General features: G+C 35.4%; 1 non-coding gene and 1 pseudogene across 1 annotated transcript; one reads left to right on the forward strand and one right to left on the reverse strand.

Moving 5' to 3' along the window:
* The window catches only part of LOC122301809, a 28,444-nt pseudogene extending 14,408 nt beyond the window's left edge, over window positions 1-14,036 (reverse strand).
* Window positions 14,037-14,225: 189 nt separating this feature from the next.
* Window positions 14,226-14,329, forward strand: LOC122302053. The gene has a single exon (XR_006240301.1). It is a non-coding gene; the product is annotated as a small nucleolar RNA R71 (small nucleolar RNA).
* The last annotated feature ends 9,933 nt before the right edge of the window (window positions 14,330-24,262 follow it).

A 24,262-nucleotide genomic window follows, 5' to 3' on the forward strand; every position in this document is an offset into this window, starting at 1 on the left:
TCAATACTCCATTCCCCTTCTTGAATAGTGCTTTACCTCCAAACATGTGTCTTGAGCAAGCATCGTCTAGGTGCCAAAGGCAATTTTCCACTGATCTAAGTGTTGTATGTGTAACTAGACACACAACATCTTCTTTAACCATTCAACGCTTTGTTCGCTATTTTCTTTATTGTGAAGACAAAATTCTGCTAACTCACCAAGCTTGAGACTTATGAATGTGATTTTCATATCATCAACTTGATTTTCTAAAGTCTGTCATTCCTTTTTTATTTTCTTTCACCTTCACTTTTATGCACTTTATACAAGTTAAAGTAACATGGCTTTATATTGCCAGTAATACCACAATGATGACAAGTAGGAATAAACTTACCTTCATATTTAACTCTCTTAAGGCTTTCTAAGATTGCTCTTTTAATGAGAAAGTTTTGAATGACCTCACTTGGATACAACATAATTTTGAGCATTTACACCTTGACTTCCTTTGACAAAACAATACATTTAGATGTAGTGGCAGTGGATAATAAGGCTAGATGTTCTTTGCCTTTGGGAGTTGTGTATCCTAAAATAGTTCTATCATAGCCGGACTTCTAAAAGCTCAATATTTCTTCCAATTTTTGTGTTGCAGTTTTTTGTTTGCACTCCTGGAAAACTTTCAGTTCTTTTTCTAGTGTAGCCTTTTGGTCATTTATTCTTGATACTTTAACATTAAAAATTTCCAGTGCTTTAAAAAGATTATTCTTCTCATTCTCCATAGCAGTGAGTTTATTGTATAGCTTCTTGTTGAGATTTTTCAATTTGACCATTTCTTCACATAAATCATTATATGCTTCCTGTACACTTGGCTCTTGGTCAGCATCAACGAGTGCTACATCCAAGTCACTATCATTACATTCACTTTCAGATTTTGTTAGCAAAATATGAGGAAAATCATTAACAATAGTAGAAAAAGTCATAAAAGAGTTTTCATCATCAGACAATAAATTTGAAATTTCAGAATATGAACTTTCACTAAATGTGGCGTTCAATGTTTTTCCTTTATTTTTAATAAAATTTGGACATTTAACTCTTATGCGACTATAACTAGAACATTCATGGCACTTTTCTTTGTGTTTTTCTCAAATTTACATTTATTCCAATTTTCAAATTCATTTTTCTTTATAGGAAATTCCTTACCTCATTTTTGCTTTCCACTAGTTTTCTTGTTAAACATGAATTTTCTGAATTTCCTTGCAATGAGAGCTATATCATCGTTTAGATTTTCTTCATCAAAAAAAATCCTCACGATCTTCTTTTACAGTTTTTAAAGCAATAGACTTATCTTTTGTCGTTTGAGGAAGTGAGGATTCATATGTTTGTAAGAAACCAACCAGCTCTTCAACCCGATTGCATCCAAATCTTTACTTTTTTCAATAGCAATAACCTTAGGCTAAAACCTTTCAGTTCGAGACCTCAAAATCTTCCTTACAACTATTGAGTCTTCAAATTTTTCATCGAGATTGAACTTGGAATTTACAATATCGTTAACCTTAGCATAGAAATTATTAAAGCTTTCATCGTCTAGCATCTTAATCTTTTCAAATTTTGAGGTTTGCAATTGTAATTTTAAAATTTTCACAAATTTTGTTCCCTCATGTGTAACTTCCAAGATGTTCCATGCTTAACCTCACACATGGAGATTCTTTTAAATTCTTATAGGGATACAACCATAAAAATAGCATTCAGTCCCTTGTTATTCCAATTACAATTGCTAATCTTAGCTTTTGTCCAAGCAACAATAGTTGCATCGGGTTTAGTCCATCCTCATTCAACTAAGTACCATACACGTTCATCCAACGAATTGAGGAAAGCCTTCATACGTACTTTCCAATATGCATAGTTTTTTCCATTGAAGTGTGGCAGAGTAGTCAATGACAACATTTTCTATAGGAGCACAGATCACATTAAAAGAAAGTTGTCAATTGCAAAACCTTTGTTAATTAACTATCTTACTTGACCCGAAAAACGACTCATTTCTCTCTACCTTGGTAGTAGCCAAAACCTCATCTTCTAATATTCACTTTTCTCCTGAAAATCCTATGGTTGAAACTCAATCAATGGCAAAAACTATGCATATTAGAAAGTACATATGAGGGCTTTCCTCTAATCGTTGGATAAACGTGTATGGTACTCACTTGAACGAGGATGGACTAAACCTGAGGCAACTATTGATGCTTGGACAAAAGCTAAGATTAGCAATTGTAACTAGAATAACAAGGGACTGATTGTTATTTTCATGGTTGTATTCCCATAAAAATTTAAAAGAATCTCCATGTGTGAAGTTGCTAAAGAAGCATAGGACATCTTGGAGTTTATACAGGAAGGAACAAAAATTGTGAAAATTTTTATATTACAATTGCTAACCACAAAAATTGAAGAGATTAAGATGCTGGAAGATTAAATCATTAATGATTTCTATGCTAAGCTTAACAATATTGTAAATTCTAAGTTTAATCGGTGAAAAAGTCGAAAACTTAATAGTTGTGAGGAAGATTTTGATATGTTTACCTGAAATATTTCGGCCTAAGGTTACTACTATTGTGGAAAGCAAAGATTTGGATTCAATAAAAATTGAAGAACTGGTCAATTTCTTATAAACATATGAATCCTCACTTCCTCAAACAAGAAAAGGAAAGTCTTAGCAGAGCAGCGCCCAATACACCAGCAACCCCCATCATATGAAATGGGTTCAATGTCCAATTATGAAACCCTTGGAAAAAGAGGATGAATCGAAATATAGCTGCTACACCAAAGCTAGGCGCAAAGAACCAACCCGACTGACCTAGTGGATAAATCAGGAATACAGAAACAAAAACAGCAATTGGAGCAGAGAATGCGATTGCATCGCTTTAAAAACTATAAAAGAAGATCGCGAGAGTTTTTTTGATGAAGAAAAGCTGAACAATGAGGACGTAGCTCTCATTGCAAGGAAATTTAGAAAATTCATGTTTAACAAGAAAGCTAGTGGAAATAAAAAAATGAGGTAAAGAATTCCTGTAAATTGGAATGAAGATAAATTTGAGAAAAATGACAAAGTAAAGTGACATGAATGTTCCGATTATGGTCACATAAGAGTTGAATGTCCAAATTTTAAGAAAAATAAAGGAAAAACATTGAATGTCACACTTAGTGACAGTTCAGATTCTGAAACTTCAAGCTCATCATCTGATGATGAAAACTCTTTTATAAATTTTTCTACTTTTGTTAAGGATTTTCCTCATATTGTGCTAACAAAATCTAAGAGTGAATGTGATGATAGTGACTCGGATGTAGCACTTGTTGATGCTGACCAACTGAGTGTATAGGAAGCATATAATTATTTATGTGAAGAAGTGGTCAAACTGAAAAAACTCAACAAGAAGCTATACAATAAACTCACTACTATGGAGAATGAGAAGAATAGCTTTTCTAAAGCGTTGAGAATTTCTTATGCTAAAGTATCAAGATTAAATGATCAAAACGCTGCACTAGAAAAAAAAAATTGAAAAATTTCTAGTATTGGAAACAAAAAACTGCAACACATAAATTGGAAGAAATGTTGAGTTTTAGAAGTCCATTTGTGATAGAATTGATTTAGGGCACACAACTTCCATAGGCAATAAATATCCAACCTCATTAATCGCCGCCACTACATCTAAAGGTATTGTTTTTGTCAAAGGAAGTCAAGGTGTAAATGCTCAAACTCATGTTGTATCCAAGTCAAGTCATTCAAAAAATTCTCATGGAAGATGTCGTATCTAGTTGCACACACAACACTTAGATCAATGAAGAATTGCCTTTGGTACTTGGATAGTGCTTGCTCAAGACACATGTTTGGAGATAAAATACTATTCAAGAATATTGAACCAACTTATGAAAGCATCGTGACATTTGGAGATGGTAGCAAGTCCACTGTAGAAGGGAAAGTGAGTATTAAATATCTGGATTGCCTATTCTTCATAATTTTTTTTATTTGTTAGTAGTCTTAAAGCTAATTTACTCTGCATTGGTCAATTTTGTAATGATAATCTTTCTTTGTGGTTTTCAAAAGATGAATGCAATATCTATAACTAAGTCTAGAGAATGGATTTTAAAGGGCACTAGAACCTCAGATAATTACTATGGAGCTCCTCTACATCAAGTTTGAGTTTTCATAGAGTCTTACTTGATGAAGCCGAGTTGTGGCATCAATGTCTTGGGCACATTAATCTTAGAGATCTATCAAAAATTTCAAAAAGAGAAATTGTAGTTGGACTACCCAAGGCTATTAAAGAAAAGAAAATGGTGTGTGGATCATGCCAAGAGGAAAAGCAAATTACAACTCAACACAAGAAAGTTTCTCATATTCTTACTTCTTGGCCACTTGAGCTGTTGCACATGGACTTGATGGGTTCAACACAAACTGAGAGTCTTGGTGAAAAGCAATATATTATGGTTGTTGTGGATGAATTTTAGAGATATACATGGACAATCCTCTTGAGAGAAAAATATGAAGCATTTGACCTTGCCAAAAAGCTATTCAAGAGATTACAAATAGAGAAAGATGTTCTATCTCTAGAATACATAATGATCATGGTAGAGAATTAGAGAATACTAACTTTTTTTTTTTTTTTTTTGTGATGAACAGAGCATATGTTAGGAATTTTCTGCTTCAATCACTCCATAACAAAATAGAGTAGTAGAAAGAAAAAATAGAGCTATTCAAGAAATAACCAAACTATGTTGAGCAGCAAAAAGATGGCACTATATTTTTGGGGGGAAGCTATAAACACAACAAGTCATATTCTAAATAGAGTGGTCCTGAGGCCCGGCACCAAGCATACACCTTATGGCTTGTGGAAAAATAAAAAGCCCACAATAAAGTATTTTAGAGTCTTTGGCAGCAAGTGTTACATCTTGCAAGATCGAGAAAACTCACATAAATTTTGATAGCAAGAGTTATGAAGGAGTGTTCCTTGGTTATTCCTTATATAACAAGGCTTTTAGAGTTTACAACCTGTGTACAAAAACTGTTATAGAATTGGGCAATGTTGTTGTGGATGACATTTCAGCCGAGACTACCAAAAGGGAACTTGAAAATATGAAGGAGTTGGTGCAAGCAATTGAAAAGGACTCACAAGTGCAAAATGAAGAAGATCACATGTAGCAAACACCACAAAACTCACTTCCTCCACAAGACAAAGAACCCTCAAGGGTTGTTCATAATCATCCAAGGGAGAATATACTTGGTGAGCAAGATGAAGGAATGAGACTTAGAAGAAGAGTACTAAATCAAGTTTCTTTTGTGTGTTATTTATCACTGATTGAACCCAAAAAAATTTGAGGAAGCATTGAATAATGAAAGTTGGGTCAATTCACTAGAAATGATGTATGGGAGTTAGTTCCTAAACTAGAAAATGACAACATCATTGAACTAAGTAGATCTTCAAAAACAAGTCCAATAAGCATAGTACCATTCTGAGAAATAAAGCAATATTAGTTGCACAAGGATACACACAAGTTGGGATTAATTTTGATGAGACATTTGCCCTTATGGCTCATTCAGAATCTGTTTGCATTCTCCTTGCACTTGCTTAGAATCCATACTTCAAGTATATCAAATGAATGTCAAGACTAAATTCTTAAATGGACAGTAGAAGAAGAGGTATATGCTAAACAATCTAAAAACTTTATTAATCACCTCTATCATGAACATGTTTATAGGTTAAAAAATGCACTCTATGGACTGAAACAAGCATTTCATGCTAGTATGAAAGATTAATAGCTTACTTACAAGCTAATTTCATAAGAAGATTTGGTAAGCAACTTCTATTTGCTCAAATCTATGTTGGTGATATATTTTTTTTTTGGAGCAACAATTGATTCTCTTGCAAATGATTTTTCTACTGAAATGAAATCCGAGTTTAAAATGAGCATGATTGGTGAGTAAAGTAGAGAAGAAAGTTTTATCTCACAAACTAAGTATGCAAGAGACCTTGTTAAGAAGTTTGGAATGGAAGGAAAAAGCAATGCTCATGATCACATCAGTAAAAATCAGCACAGATTCTATAGGTAATGTTGCGCCTAAACTTTGACTCAAATTAATGAACCAAAAATTTAGTGCAGTTTTACCTGCAAGTATACAGGTGTTGTAGTATCTTACAGGATCGAATCCACAGGGATTGACTTTTGTGATAAAGAAAATAAATTCAGACAATGAAACGAAATTACTAAAAGAAATGTGCAATCAAATGAAGATTGATAAAATAACTGAATCAAACTAAAATAATAAAACGAATTGATATGGAAAAAGACTAAGGTTTCGAGGATCCGTTTAATAATTTATGATATTGTTTCCGATCGATTTACTTCAATTAAAGTAGAATAATGATTCTGTTTAATTGGAAGATTTAACATTTAAGATCAAGAAAAATAGTCGCTTATGATTGAGCGTGAACGATTGATGATTAAAACATTTACAAATCTATTTGAATACCACAGGGATTCCTCAAGCATTCACTGTATTCGAAAATCACAATGAATCAAGACGAGTATATAGATAATCAAAATATCCAATAATAAAATCTTTCAATCGATCAAGCTCGCAAAATGGATTTTACCTGGATCCGGAAATAATATTTAAATCATTAAACTTCACCTCTAACCTTAGTATGAAAATTTAGCCAATCATATTTATTACAAATACTATAGAAATCACATAAGTATTCTCCATTAAATAACTAACACAAGAAATACTAAGCAATAACTTAGAAACAACAAAATATGAAATCCAATTGATACAGAGAAATAAATCAGAGATTGAATTCCATCCGTCTCTTCTAATTGAAAATGAATCAATACAAGAGCTTTACGCCACAAGTAAAAAAAAACATCCACTCCGAATGAAAAGCAAGGAAACGGAAACAGCACAACACCTCCCTTTCTTCCACTCACAAGTCCCTTACTCTATTCAATTCCAACACATGAATTTATTCCAACCAATAAAAAACTAAGAAACTGACTTCTTCTTTCTTCTTTTAATCAAGACTCAAGCACCGACTTACCTCTTCTAGCACAATACAACTCCCTACACGTCTCATGACTATGTCCTTCTTTGGAAAATTAATCCCCAGCCGACACTCACTATAGATTTCCATGTCTCACTCTCCCTCTCTACAACCGACCTACACATCTCCAAGAAAAAAATAATTCCAGCCGACTCCCTTTAACTCCAGCTAATCACCTCTCACCAACTACTTCTCTTCTCTCCCTCTCTACTCATGACCAACACACCTCAACTCCCTTCTATCTCTTACGTAACCTGCCCCTCAAATCCACACCTACCGATTGCTACCCCTTTCTTTTACGTCCAGAAACATATATATATATATATATATAGCTGCTTCTAGTCATCCAAACTCCCTCCTCCAATCACAATTCCTTTTTCTTTCAATCACCACCGATTTTCCTACACTTTTCTCTCAATTCCAGCTGACCAACTGCACACTTTCTTCTTTCAACTTTTGCACCCACCGACTCCCTCTCTTTTCTCTTTTCGTCCAGCAATATATTTATATATTAAGTCGGCACCAAACTTCCCCCAACCACAATTCACTTCAGCCGACTTCTCTTGTTGAATATGGCACTCTACTTCAAGCACGGCACTTCTCTTATCTCTTCTCTTCACCTTTTCAATTTCTGCCATCCAGCCACACACACACACACACACACATATATATATATATATCTTTAGATGGCTGCCTCAAGTTGGTGCTGCCCTTCCTCCAAGTCAAGTAATGCATGGCATCTATCTACTCCACTCAAACCCCCTCTTCCTCCAATCAAATTAACCAGCTGAATTCCATCTTCAATTCACACTTGGTTGAAAACTCAAGCATGTCTTCACACTTCAAACGGCTTCTCTTTCAATCCATCACATGTTCCTTACCTTAATTTAGCTGCACCAACCGATGAAAGTTAAGCCAAACAAGTAGCTGCCCAATTACGTCTTCCTTCTTTTCATTCCTCTCAATTAATATGCACTTTTGGTCAAAAGTTCCAACCGGATCTCATTTGAATTTTATTTAAACTGAAAATAAGAAGAAAGAAATAACACTCAAAAATAAATTAAAAGAAAAATAGATTATCAAAAACAGACTATATATGTGAGGAAATATTGTCCCATTAAATCATAATTATAAAATTAAGCATAAACATGATATCAATCAATTAAAAATCACAACTCGTATTTATGCTTAAAAATCATTTTTCCATCTAAAACCAATAATAGTGTCACGAAGAATTTAAAATACATTGGTTTTAAATAGCTAAAATATGCAATATTTCAGCTCAATCACACCCCCGAACTAGCTTTTTGCTAATCCTTGAGCAAAATAGTGAAAATTAATTGAGATGAACATTACATAAAACTCGAAATTCAAACAAAAACAATCAAACATAATTCTGAATTCTTACAAAAATTTGATTCGTGACTACTCAACACCAGGAGTTGTATCCACAAGGAAAGTCTCAACAATTGTTCACATAGAATTGGGGTAAATGTCTTAGAACTCGGATATGTGTGTGTGGCTAAACCTCTGTATGTTCCTCACTAATAAGCATGATTTATCATACGATTTTTCAACCTTAAGATTAATCATTATTGATTCTAACTACCTCAAAGCCTAAGAGACTAGCAGTTTTCACGCCAACTCTGTTTAAAGGTTGAACATTCAACCCCCAAAGTTTTGGGTAACTGTTTCTAGCCCTTTATTCAGGAAAAATTACATGATTTTTTTTCCAATTTCTTTCTTTCTTTCTTTCTTTTTTTTTTTTTTTTTTATAAGGCTCTGTAGTCCTGCAATTTACTTCTGCTGTTTTAAATCAATGAACATTAATGAGGAACACTACAAGTATAAGCATGTGCAAAATGTTCTTTCAAAACTTGCCCTTCATTCTATACAAATCAAACTAATTCTTATTTTTGTAAATATCGCATCCCGGTGTTTCAAGTCACTCCTCAACAAAATATGATGCATCATAAGTCATGTTCTATGCTTAAGGTTGAAAATAAATCTTTACAAAATAATTCCACTCAACTACTCCACCAAGATACTCAAATTTCACAAAAATGCCAGAAGTGTGTGTAAATCATTTATGTTTCAATGCACCTCACAATTTTTTTTTTAAAATTTTTATTTGATTGATTTTTTTTTCTTTTTTTTTTAGGTACTAATAAATTTTCAACAGAAAACCCTCCCCGCAACTAAATGTGACATTGTCCTCAATGTTCAGCAATTGAATGTTCGATAATGTATGCTATACAGGTATGAATTGGAGCAAGATAAACACTGCTGAACATATATTGAGACGAAAATGATTAAACAGAGAGGAAAGAATTCACCTGAGATATTCGAGCACACATAAAGAGTAGATTTCTGTCAAAGTTAAAAACATAAAAAGCAAAAAAAAGAAAAACAAAACAAACAAATACGGTATATACAATGAGGAATCAGAAACTAATTCTGATAAGTAGGATCCTCCAGAGTACTGGACTCAACCTCTAGAGTAAAATCATCCAAAAATGGTTTTAACATTTGTCCATTAACTTTAAAAACATTACCATTCTCTGGATTTTCTATCTCAATGGCCCCAAAAGGATAAACAGTTTTTACAACAAAGGGGCCGATCCATCGGGATCGAAGCTTGCCAGGAAATAAATGGAGCCTTGAATTATACAACAAAACTTTTTGGGAAGGTTCAAAAGATTTTTGAAAAATATTTTTGTCATGAAAAATTTTCATTCTCTCCTTGGCAATGCAAGAGTTTTCGTAAGCTTCATTCCTGATTTCCTCTAACTCATTAAGCTGAAACTTACGAAGAGAGCAAGTTTTATCCACATCAAAATTAAATCGCTTGATTGCCCAATAAGCTTTGTGTTCCAATTCCACAGGTAAGTGACATGCCTTTCCAAAAATGAGTCGATATGGGGACATATCAATCGGGGTTTTAAAAGTAGTACGGTATGCCCAAAGTGCGTCGGTTAGTCGTAAAGACCAATCTTTGCGACTTGGGTTAACCGTCTTTTCTAAAAAAAATTTTGATCTCCCGATTAGATACCTCAACTTGGCCACTTGTTTGTGGATGATAAGGGGTAGCAACCTTATGAGTAATATCATATTTTCGCATTAAGGCCTCGAAAGGTTTATTACAAAAATGTTTACCCCCATCACTGATAATGGCTCGAGGTGTTCCAAACCTTAATAAAATATTTTCTTTCAAAAATTTCAGTACCACTTTGTGATCATTGTTTTTGCATGGAACAGCTTCAATCCATTTGGACACATAATCCACAGCTACCAAAATGTAGAGATTGCCAAAAGAAACTGGGAAGGGTCCCATGAAGTCAATGCCCCAACAATCAAATATTTCAACAACCAAAATTGGATTTAATGGCATCATACTCCGGCGGGTAATACCTCCCAACTTTTGACAACGCTCACAAGTTTTACAAAATTCATGGGTGTCCTTGAAAATGGTAGGCCAATAGAAACCACATTGCAAAATTTTAAAAGCAGTTTTCTTTCCAGAAAAATGGCCACCACATGCCCCAGAGTGACAAAAAGATATCACACTTTGAAATTCGTTATTGGGAACACATCGTCTAATTATCTGATTTGGGCAATACTTGAACAGATATGGATCATCCCAAAAGAATTTTCTTACCTCCACAAAAAATTTCCTCTTATCTTGTTGAGTCCAAATGTGAGGAATTTCACCTGTAGCAAGAAAATTAGCAATGTCAGCGTACCATGATGGAATTTGAAAGAACAAGTCTAGAAAGATGATCAGCAACAACATTCTCAACTCCTTTTTTATCTTTGATTATCAGATCAAATTCTTGCAGCAAAAGGATCCATCTAAGCAACCTGGGCTTTGCATCTTTTTTTGCTAAAAGGTACTTTAACGCAACATGATCAGTAAAGATGACAATTTGAGATCCAATCAAATAAGAGCGAAATTTGTCAAGTGCAAAAATTACCGCAAGTAGCTCTTTTTCAGTTGTTGAATAATTCATTTGAGCACTGTTTAAAGTTCTACTTGCATAATAAATAACACAAGGCTTTTTGTCCTTACGTTGGCCCAACACAGCTCCAACAGCATAATCACTAGCATCATACATAATTTCAAATGGTAAATTCCAATCAGGTGATCGCATAATTGGGGCTGAAATCAACATACATTTTAGCTTTGTAAAAGCTAACTCACAATTATCAGTCCACACTAAAGAATTTTCCTTTGAGAATAAATTGCACAAAGGTCTAGAAATTGTGCTGAAGCCTTTGATGAACCTCCTGTAAAAACCTGCATGACCTAGAAAAGATCTGATATCCCTGATATTCTTTGGGATGGGCAATTTAGAAATTAATTCAATTTTGACCTTGTCCACTTCAAAACCTTGAGAAGAAACAATGTGACCAAGAACAATCCCTTGAGTGACCATAAAATGACACTTCTCCCAGTTTAAAATCAAATTCTTTTCTTTGCATCTAATCAACACTCTTTCCAAATGAGTCAAACATTTATCAAATGAATCACCAAAAATAGAAAAATCATCCATGAATATTTCAACGAAACGCTCTACCATGTCACTGAGTATGCTCATCATGCATCGTTGAAATGTAGCAGGAGCATTACAAAATCCGAATGGCATGCTTCAATATGCAAAGGTACCAAATGGACATTTAAAAGTGGTCTTTTCTTGATCTTTAGGAGCAATCTCAATTTGGTTATATCCAGAATAACCATCTAGGAAGCAATAGAATTTATGGCCCGCTACACGTTCAATGATTTGATCCATGAATGGTAGGGGAAAATGATCCTTTCTGGTGACAGAATTCAGTTTTCTGTAGTCAATGCACATACGCCAACCAGTAGTAGCTCTAGTTGGGATCAATTCATTATCAGCATTCTTAACGACAGTCACACCAGATTTCTTGGGTACCACCTGCGTGGGACTAACCCATTTGCTATCAGAAATAGGGTAAATGATCCCTACATCCAGAAGTTTTAACACCTCTGCTCTGATAACCTCTTTCATGTTAGGGTTCAGTCTACGCTGCATTTCTATAGAGGGTTTAGAATTGTCCTCTAGATAAATCTTGTGGGTACAAATCAAAGGGCTGATACCTTTGATATCAGCTATGGTCCATCCTATTGCTTCTTTGTGTTCAATGAGAACACCAATCAATTTGCTCTCCTGAATTTCATCCAATTTTGATGAAATGACCACTGGTAATGTCTCCACTTGACCTAAAAATACATATTTGAGATCAGCAGGTAGAGGTTTCAAGTCGAGTTTTGGTGTTTGCACACTTGAAGGGAGAGACATGACATCATGAGGTGGTAATTTCTCAAAACGTGTTCTCCATTTATCAGTGTCCATTATAGGAGTAGATTCTAGCAAAAAATTTCTAGATGCAAGCACAAAATCATCATCAAAATTTGTACCATGAACCAAACAAGCCTCAAGAGGGTTAGAAAAACTTGAAAAATCAAATTTATTTTGAACAAGAGTTTGGATCAGATTTACTTCATGCACATCATCATCATCACCAGGTTGTTTACAAATATTGAAAATATTCAAGTCCAAAGTCATGTTGCCAAAAGATATTATCATCACACCACTCCTACAATTTATTAAAACATTTGAGGTCGCAAGGAATGGTCTACCCAAAATTATAGGAATTTGAGTGCAAATATCAAAGACAGGTTCTGTGTCCAAAACAATGAAATCCACTGGGAAATAAAATTTGCCTACTTGAACTAATACATCCTCAACTATCCCTCTCGGTATTTTAATTGAACGGTCAGCAAGTTGGAGTGTTACCTTGGTGGGTTTAAGTTCACCAAGACCTAACTGCTCATATACCGAGTAGGGTAGGAGGTTAACACTAGCTCCGAGGTCAACTAAAGCTTTTTCAATTTTAAAATTTCCAATAACACAGGAAATTGTTGGACAACCCGGGTCTTTGTACTTTGGTGGAGAATTGTTCTGGAGGATGGCACTTACCGGCTCAGTGAGAAAAGCCTTCTTCTGCACCTTCATCGTACGCTTCACTGTGCATAAATCTTTCAAAAATTTAGCATACGATGGAATTTGTTTGATTGCATCCAACAAAGGAATGTTGATTTTTACCTGTTTGAAAATTTCAAGAATATCAGCATTTTGAACCAACTTGTGAGAATGTTGCAATCTTTGGGGAAATGGAGCAGGTATTGGGGCTTTCACAGGCATATCTAATTCAACCTTCTCAAGTTCACCATCACTCTTGGAATTTAAAGAGTTGTTGGTCTCATCAACTTTCGTTGTTGAAATACTCTTATCAATTATTTTTCTACTGCGTAGAGTGGTGATGGACTTGGCATGTTCAAATTTTGAATTAGAGGGATTTGAATTTCTTACCTCAAATTTACCTTTGGGATTCAGCTGAGGTTGAGCAGGAAACTTACCCTTCTCTTGAGCATGCAATGCAGAGGTCAAGTCGCTAATAGAACTTCTCATTTCAGTAATGGCCTGCATTGTTTGAGTGTTGATATTTGCTTGTCCCTACATAAAAGCCTGTAATGTTTCCTCAAGGGTTTTCTTATGTGGAGGCACATAAGGACTAGAAGAAGATGACCCTTGAGGATTTTGATTTTGATTGGACTCATTCCTCCAACTAAAATTGGGGTGATTTCTCCATCCAGGATTATATGTTTCCGAATAAGGAGAAGAAAATGGTCTCCTATAGGAATTCATGACATTTGCTTGTTCGTGCAACACCTCTTTAAAAGCAGGGATTGTTGGACAATCCTGAGTTAGGTGTCCACTAATCTCACAAATGCCACAATTTTCTTCTTCTTTTTCACTGGCCTTAACTAGATTTACCTTCCTAACCTCCATGGCTTCGACTTTTCTTGTCAGACTTGCTATCCTAGCATTCACATCATCATTTCCTTTAAGAACATACATACCTTCTTGAGACATGGCACTGAGTTTGGGCTTATTTGACTGATCAGAACGATCTGTGTTATCCCAAGATTGGGCATTTTCAGCTAACTGGTCAAAATAGTCCCAAGCGTCATCAGGATCTTTATTTAAAAAATCACCGTTACACATCATTTTTACAAACTGACGCATTTGAGATGTTAAACCTTCATAGAAGAAACTAATGGTGCGCCAAGTCTCATAGCCATGATGTGGGCAAGTTAGCAATAATTCTTTAAAACGTTTCCAACACTGAAAAAATGTTTCATTTTCCTTTTGAGAAAAATTCATAATATTTCTGCGAAGAGTGTTGGTCCTATGAGTAGGAAAAAACTTTTTTAGAAATTCTCTTTGCATTTCTTGCCATGTGCCAATAGATCTTGGTCTCAAGGAGTTCAACCAATTTTTAGCTTTTTTTTTTCAAAGAGAATGGAAACAACTTTAATTTAACAACATCATCATTGATAGTTTGGTTTTGTAAAGTTGCACAAACTTCTTGAAATTCTTTTAGATGCAAATAAGGACTTTCTGAATCTAAGTCATGAAACTTGGGAAGTAATTGGATTACTCCCGGTCTTAAATCAAAATTTCCCATATTCGTAGGAAAAATCATGCAAGATGGAGTACTTGTCCTTGTAGGCTGCAAATATTCGCGCAAAGTTCTCATTGGCGGATTATTTTGTGCCTCTTCATTTTCTTGTTCGTCATGAATGCTATGATTGTCAGCCATGGTACTAGAATGAGAATTTTTTGAATTACCAGACAAAGTACCAACCAATTCTCTTAAAACGATTTCCTCTCTTCTCAATCTACCCGTTTGATCATGTTGCCATGAGATCATTCATCATAGAGGATCGAGCACATTCAAAAAGTAAAAACAAAATGCAAAACAAGCAAGAAAGTAAAAGAAAAAAGAAAAAAAAAATTGGAATGAGATTACCAAATGGTATGAATATGGAAGCAATGTTACATGCTCTGTTTTCTGTAAAAAATCGTACCTGCAAAAAGAATATGAAAAACAATTAGCAAAAGATTACTAAAATTATTTTTTTTTTCCTTTTCTAAAAAACAATTATCACACGTTGCAATCCCCGGCAACGGCACCAAAAACTTGTTGCGCCTAAACTTTGACTCAAATTAATGAACCAAAAATTTAGTGCAGTTTTACCTGCAAGTATACAGGTGTTGTAGTATCTTACAGGATCGAATCCATAGGGATTGACTTTTGTGATAAAGAAAATAAATTCAAACAATGAAACGAAATTACTAAAAGAAATGTACAATCAAATGAAGATTGATAAAATAACTGAATCAAACTAAAATGATAAAATGAATTGATATGGAAAAAGACTAAGGTTTCGAGGATCCGTTTAATAATTTATGATATTGTTTCCGATCGATTTACTTCAATTAAACTAGAATAATGATTTTGTTTAATTGGAGGATTTAACATTTAAGATCAAGAAAAATAGTCGCTTATGATTGAGCGTGAACGATTGATGATTAAAACATTTACAAATCTATTTGAATACCACAAGGATTCCTCAAGCATTCACTATATTCGGAAATCACAATGAATCAAGACGAGTATATAGATAATCAAAATATCCAATAATAAAATTTTTCAATCGATCAAGCTCGCAAAATGGATTTTATGTAGATCCGGAAACAATATTTAAATCATTAAACTTCACCTCTAACCTTAGTATGAAAATTTAGCCAAACATATTTATTACAAATACTATAGAAATCATATAAGTATTCTCCATTAAATAACTAACACAAGAAATACTAAGCAATAACTTAGAAACAACAAAATCTGAAATCCAATTGATATAGAGGAATAAATCAGAGATTGAATTCCATCCGTCTCTTCTAAATGAAAATGAATCAATACAAGAGCTTTATGCCACAAGTAAAAAAAAACATCCACTGCGAATGAAAAGCAAGGAAACAGAAACAGCACAACACCTCCCTTTCTTTCACTCACAAGTCCCCTACTCTATTCAATTCCAACACATGAATTTATTCCAACCAATAAAAAACTAAGAAACCGACTTGCTCTCCCACTAAGAAACCGACTTCTTCTTTCTTCTTTTAATCAAGACTCAAGCACCGACTTACCTCTTCTAGCACAATACAACTCCCTACACGTCTCATGACTATGTCCTTCTTTGGAAAATTAATCCCCAGCCGACACTCACTATAGATTTCCACGTCTCACTCTCCCTCTCTACAACCGACCTACACATCTCCAAGAAAAAAATAATTCCAGCCGACTCCCTTTAACTCCAGCTAATCACCTCTCACCAACTGCTTCTCTTCTCTCCCTCTCTACTCATGACCAACACACCTCAACTCCCTTCTATCTCTTACGTAACCTGCCCCTCAAATCCTCACCTACCGATTGCTACCCCTTTCTTTTACGTCCAGCAACATATATATATATAGCTGCTTCTAGTCATCCAAACTCCCTCCTCCAATCACAATTCCTTTTTCTTTCAATCACCACCGATTTTCCTACACTTTTCTCTCAATTCCAGCTGACCGGCTGCACACTTTCTTCTTTCAACTTTTGCACCCACCGACTCCCTCTCTTTTCTCTTTTCGTCCAGCAATATATTTATATATTAAGTCGACACCAAACTTCCCCCAACCACAATTCACTTCAGCCGACTTCTCTTGTTGAATATGGCACTCTACTTCAAGCACGACACTTCTCTTATCTCTTCTCTTCACAAGTCAAGCATTTCTTTTCTTCATCCAGCAATATATTTATGGCACTCCAGCCGACTTCTCTTATCTCTTCTCTTCACCTTTTCAATTTCTGTCGTCCAGCCACACACATACACACACACACACACACACACACACACACACACACACACACACACACACACACACACACATATATATATATATATCTTTAGATGGCTGCCTCAAGTTGGTGCTGCCCTTCCTCCAAGTCAAGTAATGCACGGCATCTATCTACTCCACTCAAAATATTTACTCAAAAATTCTTTGTGTAGTCATTTCTACGTACTTTTTGTGCACTCTAATAATGTGATTAACTGTGTCATTTTTTTAATAGAAAATAACTATTGTGACCAATCACATCAGTGAAGTGTGTAAGAAGTACGCAAAAGTGACTGTATGTAGCAGAACTCATATATACTATTTTTTCTAGTTTTTTTCTAACTTAATTTTTTTGGAGGAAGGTGCATACTTCATGTGTCAAGGTTTGAGCACTTGTGTTATCACATAGTGAATTCTTGAACTTATGCATCTCTCTATTTTGTGCAGTCAACTTTGTGTATACTAACCCTATGAGTCATCTTGACAAAGTTTATTTTCAAGCACTATGAAGAACTTATGTTTATGTTTATTGTAATTATGTTCCATATTTATCATTCAAATGCTCACCATAGAGGGAGTCCATACTTTGAATTAAATATTACTAGTTGAACTTAGTACAATAATAAAGAGATCTCCCCTTACCAAACACCAATGGTTGATCCATATAAAAAAAAAAAAAACACTATACACGGATCTATCCCTTAGGTCCTTTTAAAAAAATTGTTGCTCTAATCATTGTAAAAAAAAAAAAAAAATGAGCAACAAAAATAGACATATCAAAGTGTAGTGCAAACTAGTGTCTGGACAAAATACTCTTTTATATATCTAGATCCTATAATAAAGTTTGACTTTTGAGGTGAGAGACACTCTTGGAAACATCTACAAAAAGGAAATACTCATGAATAATAATAATAATAATAATAATAATATTAATATTAAGAGAAAAAGAGATAAAAAGTTATTATGTTTTATATAAGTTTGGTCATTCATACACACATAAACTTTGACATTGATGATCTTATAAGGTGTGAACAACTATTGTGATTGTTGCAAATAAGAGTGTATTTTATTTATTTTACTCTATGTGGGTAACACTATGCTTAAACTGAGATGCATCTAGGCATCATGTCTATTGCCACATTTTAAAAAAAAAATAAAAAACAAAGAAAGGAAGGAAAAAGATTAATTTTTTTAACCAAAAGGGGAAAAATATAATATATATATATATAAATATATATATATATATATATATTTCATTAGTTTTAATTTTTGTTAATCTTTTATTTTCATTTTGTCAAGACTTCTACTTTAGTGAGAGTTGGTTTATGTTTTTATGGGATAAGTCCCAGTGGGATTCTATGCCTAGAGTCCATGTAGCGTACGGGTAGCTATTAAGTGAATTAAGTCACTCAGACAACTATGACTTAGGGTGTGTTTGGGTGTTGAAGTCTCTTCAACACTTCTCAACACTTCTCACTACTATTCATTACTTTATTATTACTTTTCACCTACTTTTTTTACTATTCATTACTTTTTACCTACTTTTTATTACTATTCATTACTTTATTATTACTTTTCACCTACTTTTTTTACTATTCATTACTTTTTACCTACTTTTTATTATTATTCATTACTTTATTATTACTTTTCACCTACTTTTTATTACTATTCACAACTCTCCTCAACACTTCTCAACACCCAAACCCACCCTAGACCCCCTATACATCCAAATACCTCCCTTACTCATTCCCCATGATGCACAGACACACGACACTACCTTACCGAGCACTAGCCGCTTCTCATTCCGTCTTTATCTCATTTGATTTACTTGTAATCAACACCCAGTTTCAATTATCTTGATCCACTGTTCTATCTCATGGTAAGATTATTTCATTCAAATCCATCTCTTTTTCAAGTTCTAGGGTTCAAGGCACATATATATGGAGATTGGGATTTTTGTTTTTGCTATGTGAAGTTGGATTTTGGATTTTTTTTTTTTTTATTTCAGTATGCATTTAATACATATGTTCACATGGGTCTATATTATTCATGTATAAAGGCTAGATTTTGGTAGGTTATGGGATTATTCGTTTCGGTTTTAAATGAGTGCCCATCAAGTGTTTGTGTTTATACCTCAACCAAACCATTATATTTATTTGCTAATAATTTTGTTTGTTCTCTTATCCATAAATTTTGAACATAAGAGTGGTTGGTTTTTGTGGAGAGTTGAGACACTTCCTAATTCCAAGTTTTTCATCATGTTATGTACTCTGTGGTCCTCAGACTCCACTAATTCTAATCAATGTTATTTTCATTCTAACCTTGTTGGTTTAGTTATCCAATTGAGGTTCAAAGAGAAAGAGACAAAAGAGGAAAAAATTTATTGCTACAGTCTCTCTCGAACAATCCTCAAGTGAGGAAGAGCCTCAACCTGAAAAGGTGCAATCTGGGAAGACCTCAGCTCCTCCACGAGAAACTTCAAATGCTAGAGCCACTTTTGAACGCTTCACTACTGTTGAAGCTTAAATGGCGTATCGAACTACTATCTCTCAACAAATCCACTCCATAAACAGAGTCCTACTGCAACTGAAACTTCTACCATATTTAATATTTAAGGAGATTCGGGTGGATAATTCTTCGAGAGAGTTTTTGGCAGGAATTATTGAGAGTACATTTCGTGAGCTTGTGAGAGAAAATTTATAGAGAATTATTTTCTTGTTTTCATCACTCTTTGAGTGTGATCTTGCTCTATGTTGAAGAATTGAGTGATTGAGTTTCAGCGACTAGAGTTATAGGGTGATAAATGCCTCCTGATCCCTTTCAAATATGAGAGGCTGCCATTGTTCTGTTTCCAATTTGGTGTCATAAAGCATGTTAGAGTCTAGTGTCTAAGGTCTACATTTGATGGAAGAGTAGCCTCCAGCCAAAAGCTAATCCTATTAAGTGGAGTAGGCAGCATCAACTCCTTGGCACTTATGAAGAAGCATCTGGCCAGAGACTAAATCTAGAGAAAACCTCAATTTTCTTCAGCAAGAACAATCGACAGGAAGTCCAACAAGCCATCCTTGCTACAGCAGGCATTAAAGCTTTTGGCACCTTTGAAAGTTAACTGGGACTCCCCTCGTATGCTGGGAGACACAAGTCAAAAGCATTCGGCTTAGTATTGGACAAAATCAAAGCTAAGATGGCTAGCTAGAAGACCAATTTGCTATCCTAGGTGCGAAAGGAGATCTTACTTAAGTCAGTACTCCAGTCCATCCTTACCTACTGCATGGGTATCTTTAGAGAAACGCTTCAGACCAGTTTATCCTATAATGGTAGAACAACGGAGACCAATGGAGGAGTGTTGTGGCGCCCCCAAATCCCCACGCCCAAATACGAGGAAATCGAGACGTCCAGATGGTGACAACCCGGGTCACCACCCTAACGACGGGTGCCAAGTGTGTGCAAAGGCAACATATGTGCACGAAGATACACGCAGCGGATAACGAAAGTCATACAACTAAGTACCAGAATTTTTCTTAACGTAATACAAGCTGTTCAAAATATACATAAAATATTACAAAACACTAACATGGCTTTAAAACAGAAACAAGGCATAACATCAGCAACCCGGCGGAGCCGCATCCTCGAGCTTAGCCTCCTCCTCCTCATCCTCAAAACCTGCACCAAAAGCTACGGAACCAGAAATGGTACCGCAGGTAAGTAAAACCCAAACACTACCAGATAAAAACACATAGAACTCAAACAATATGCATGAAACATGCCCAATGCACAAAGCTCATAAACATAATTTTTCCACACACGCCAAAAAAAAACCCCATTTGGCCCAAAAACATATCCTTTCCGAAAAACACGCCAAAAGTCACATTTGGCCTTTATCCAACTCAAACCAGAATCCATTTTATCCGTATGCACCATGACCTCCCCTAGGGGTCATCCGCACACCTTGGCTCTAGTGCCACACCGCAGAGTACCACTACGCATGTGACACCTAACGAGCGATGCCCAATTCCACGCCCCGCGTGTTCGTAGCCAAGCATCCTCTAGCCCTCACCAGCGAAGGGCCACGGAGTCGGTGCGTAGAGCGATACCCGGTTCCGCGCCCAGCGCGTTCGTAGCCAAGCAACCCCTAGCCCCCGCTCCCGTCGTCTAGCGACAACCCAGGGGACATCACTCAGTTTATTCCGCTCCCGAGTGACCAGAGGAGCTCCACTGGGATAATACCCCATCCCGGCTTGGGGTCGTGATACACACGCACCCGTAAGACCACTTACGCCAATACACAAGCTTTTCACACTATTTCACAAACACACGTGCATGCACCATGCAATGCCATAAGAAGATGAACATCTGTATGGGGGGAAGCCGTAATTTTGTTTCCCCCTTTTCGGTGCGGTAATTTAAAATTGAAATGGGAAGATTTAGAACAAGAATTTGAACATGGGCTATGTTCTTAAAGATTTTTGGTTCATAGGAGTCGAGAGAGGGTTATGGTTTTATGGGTTTCCGTTTCATGCAAGATGGAGGGAGAGAGTTCAATGGGTTAGGGTTTTATGGGTTTTGGATGAATGAGGGGGAGAGGGAGGGAGGGCTAAGGTTAGGGTAACACTTCTTCATCTGATTCAGTTTCATGGAGTTGCTTGGGAGAGAGATAACAAGGGGAGACACAGAGAGAGAGAGAGAGAGAGAGAGAGAGAGAGAGAGAGAGAGAGACACTCGCAAAGAATCGAATGTAAGAAATGGATCGGTGATCAGAGAGAGAAGACAAGCAGAGACAGAGAGAGACCTCACGCAGAGAATCGAACTGATAAACCTATTTTGCTTGTATAAACTTCGAAGGAGAGTACTGCAAGCAACATTAGGGGGTATTCCGTGTTGCATGAGAGAGAGAGACAGAGACAGAGAGAGAGAGAGGGTTGAGGTGGGGTGTCTCGACAGAGTGGTTCCCTTGCAGCGCATGAGTGTTGTTCAAGATGTAGCCCTTACATGGCTATCATCTATTGGTTTCGGATAAAAAGACTTTGTCGGATAAATCGGTGAGAAGTTATTCTCATATCTTTAAGCTCCCTAAAACTATTCTCGAAAGCCTCAAGAAACTACAACAATTATTCAATGGGGTCAAAAGGAGCAAAGGTCTAAAATACACTGGCTAAATTTGCAAACCCTTGGTAAACATAAAAGTGTTGGATGTCTAGGCTTTAGGGATTTTGAACATTTTAACCTTGCCTTACTTGCTAAATAAGAATGGAGAATCATCAAAAACTAGTCCTCCCTCACTACTCAGATCTTACAAGCTAAATACTACCCAAAATCTGACCTTTTTTTTTTTTTTAGGGTAGACCAAGGTGCAATGGCTCTTTTCTTTGGAGAAGTTTTCTATTAGCAAGGCACCTACTATTAGAGGGCTTAATCTGGAAAACTGAGAATTGTAGTAGTGTGAGGATCTGGGATGATAAATCGCTTCCCAGTCCTTCTACCTATCGTTTCCAATCTCTAATCAGTGTCTTTGAGACAGATGCCAAACTATCCTCATTAATTAACCTAAATACCCTATAGTGGAACCTCCCTCTAATGCATACAATTTTCTCAGATAAAGAGGCTAGCATAATTAGCAAGCTGCCCATTAGCCATTGTTGGAACCATGACCTGTTAACTTGGAGATGCTCAGCTAATGCAAAGTTTTTAGTGAGGGGTGCTTACCATCTACAAAGGTCCATTCTAGAAAATAGGCTAGGTGAGTCTTCAATGACCCAATCAAAACCAAAGTTTTGGCAAAACATTTAGAGAATTAGGGTGCCTAATGCAATCAAGTCCTTCATTTGGAGAATTGCCAATGAATCGCTTCCCACTGAGCTCAATCTGCACAAAAGGAAGGTAGTATAGTCCCCATTGTGCTTAATGTATCTACTCCATCTTGAATATGTTGCTCATGCTATCTGGTCATGCAAGGCTGCTCGAGATGTATGGACCCTATCCTCGAGGAGGATTCAGAAGACTAGAGTTGATGATGTTTCATTTAAAGAGATGCTGGAGAACATTATGGCCTATCTAACTGTTGAGGAAAATTTTGAGATCTTTCACTACTAAATAGATTTGGTACAAGAGGACTACTTGGGTCTTTGAGAATTTTTTTGGTCCCCACTGACTCGGTCTCAAATGTACTTCTAAGTACAGAAGTGTCAAGTTGTATCAATGATAAGTCCTGGATCGTATTTCACAAGGACAAAGGGTTATCAAAGTATTTGTGTAATTTTTGTTATAAAAAAAGTGAAATGCGATGTGAAAAATATTGAAAATGAGTTAAGAAAAAAATATGAATTCAATTTCCGCAAAAATTTAATCAAAGCTGGAATTAGAATTTCTATTCAAAATGGCAAATTAACAAACACTTGGGTTGGGTATGTGCCTCTCTTTGTTTCGGTTCGTAAATAATTTTCTCGATTAACAATCCAATCAAAGCATTGATAAATGGAATATAAAAAGTTATGCTCAAGTTTTACAATATTTTCCTAAGGAATTTTCTACTTTACTATCCAAACATATATTTACAATCAACTCACTACAACAAATATTGCTTTTTGCGGGGGCTAATTTTGCCACAAAAAATATAAAAAACTGCTGCAAAAACTTTTTATTGGCAAAAAAGATTGGCTGCACGATTGCAGATAATAAAATGCCAATTTAAATATCTTCTCTGGCAAAACTTAAGTTTGTCACAAAATGTACTTATTCCAACAACTCAATTTGTAGCAAATAAGAACAAAAATTGCCAGAAATAAATGGTTCTAATAATTCAAAATACTTATTTTCCGTGTTGATATATTGCCATAAAATGGTTTTTTTGAGAAAAAAATTTGTCGATAATTCTTTTCCTCTACAAATTATAATCGCTGCAAAATTCTATATTGGCAGCATACATTGCCAATAATTATGTACTGGCCGCAAAGAGACATCAAAGAAAAAAAACACTCTCGACGAGAAGTTTAGTTGAAAATAATTTTATTGGCAAGTTAACGTTGCTGCTGAAACTCAATTTCCGCAAAGAGACATGATACATCGTAGGCTTATAATTTGTATCCACATAAAGATACTATCATAGAATTTTATTTTCCACAATCAGTTGGCGTATGCAAAAATATTTTTCGATAATTCTTCAACCCAAGGATTGTCGCAAATTACTATTGCAACATTATGTTATTGCTTAAAATAAGCTATTCTGGTAGAAAAACATATTTGTGGCCACAACATGTTGCTGCAAATAGGAAAAAAAATTCCAAAAAAAAAAATTATAGACTATAAAACCGATGAAATGAGAATGAGTCCAAAAGTAGAAAAAGAATGGCATAATATACACCTAAAAACATATATATGAATGCAATG

This window comes from Carya illinoinensis, chromosome 2, assembly GCF_018687715.1.
Source record: "Carya illinoinensis cultivar Pawnee chromosome 2, C.illinoinensisPawnee_v1, whole genome shotgun sequence".
Lineage (NCBI taxonomy): Eukaryota > Viridiplantae > Streptophyta > Magnoliopsida > Fagales > Juglandaceae > Carya > Carya illinoinensis.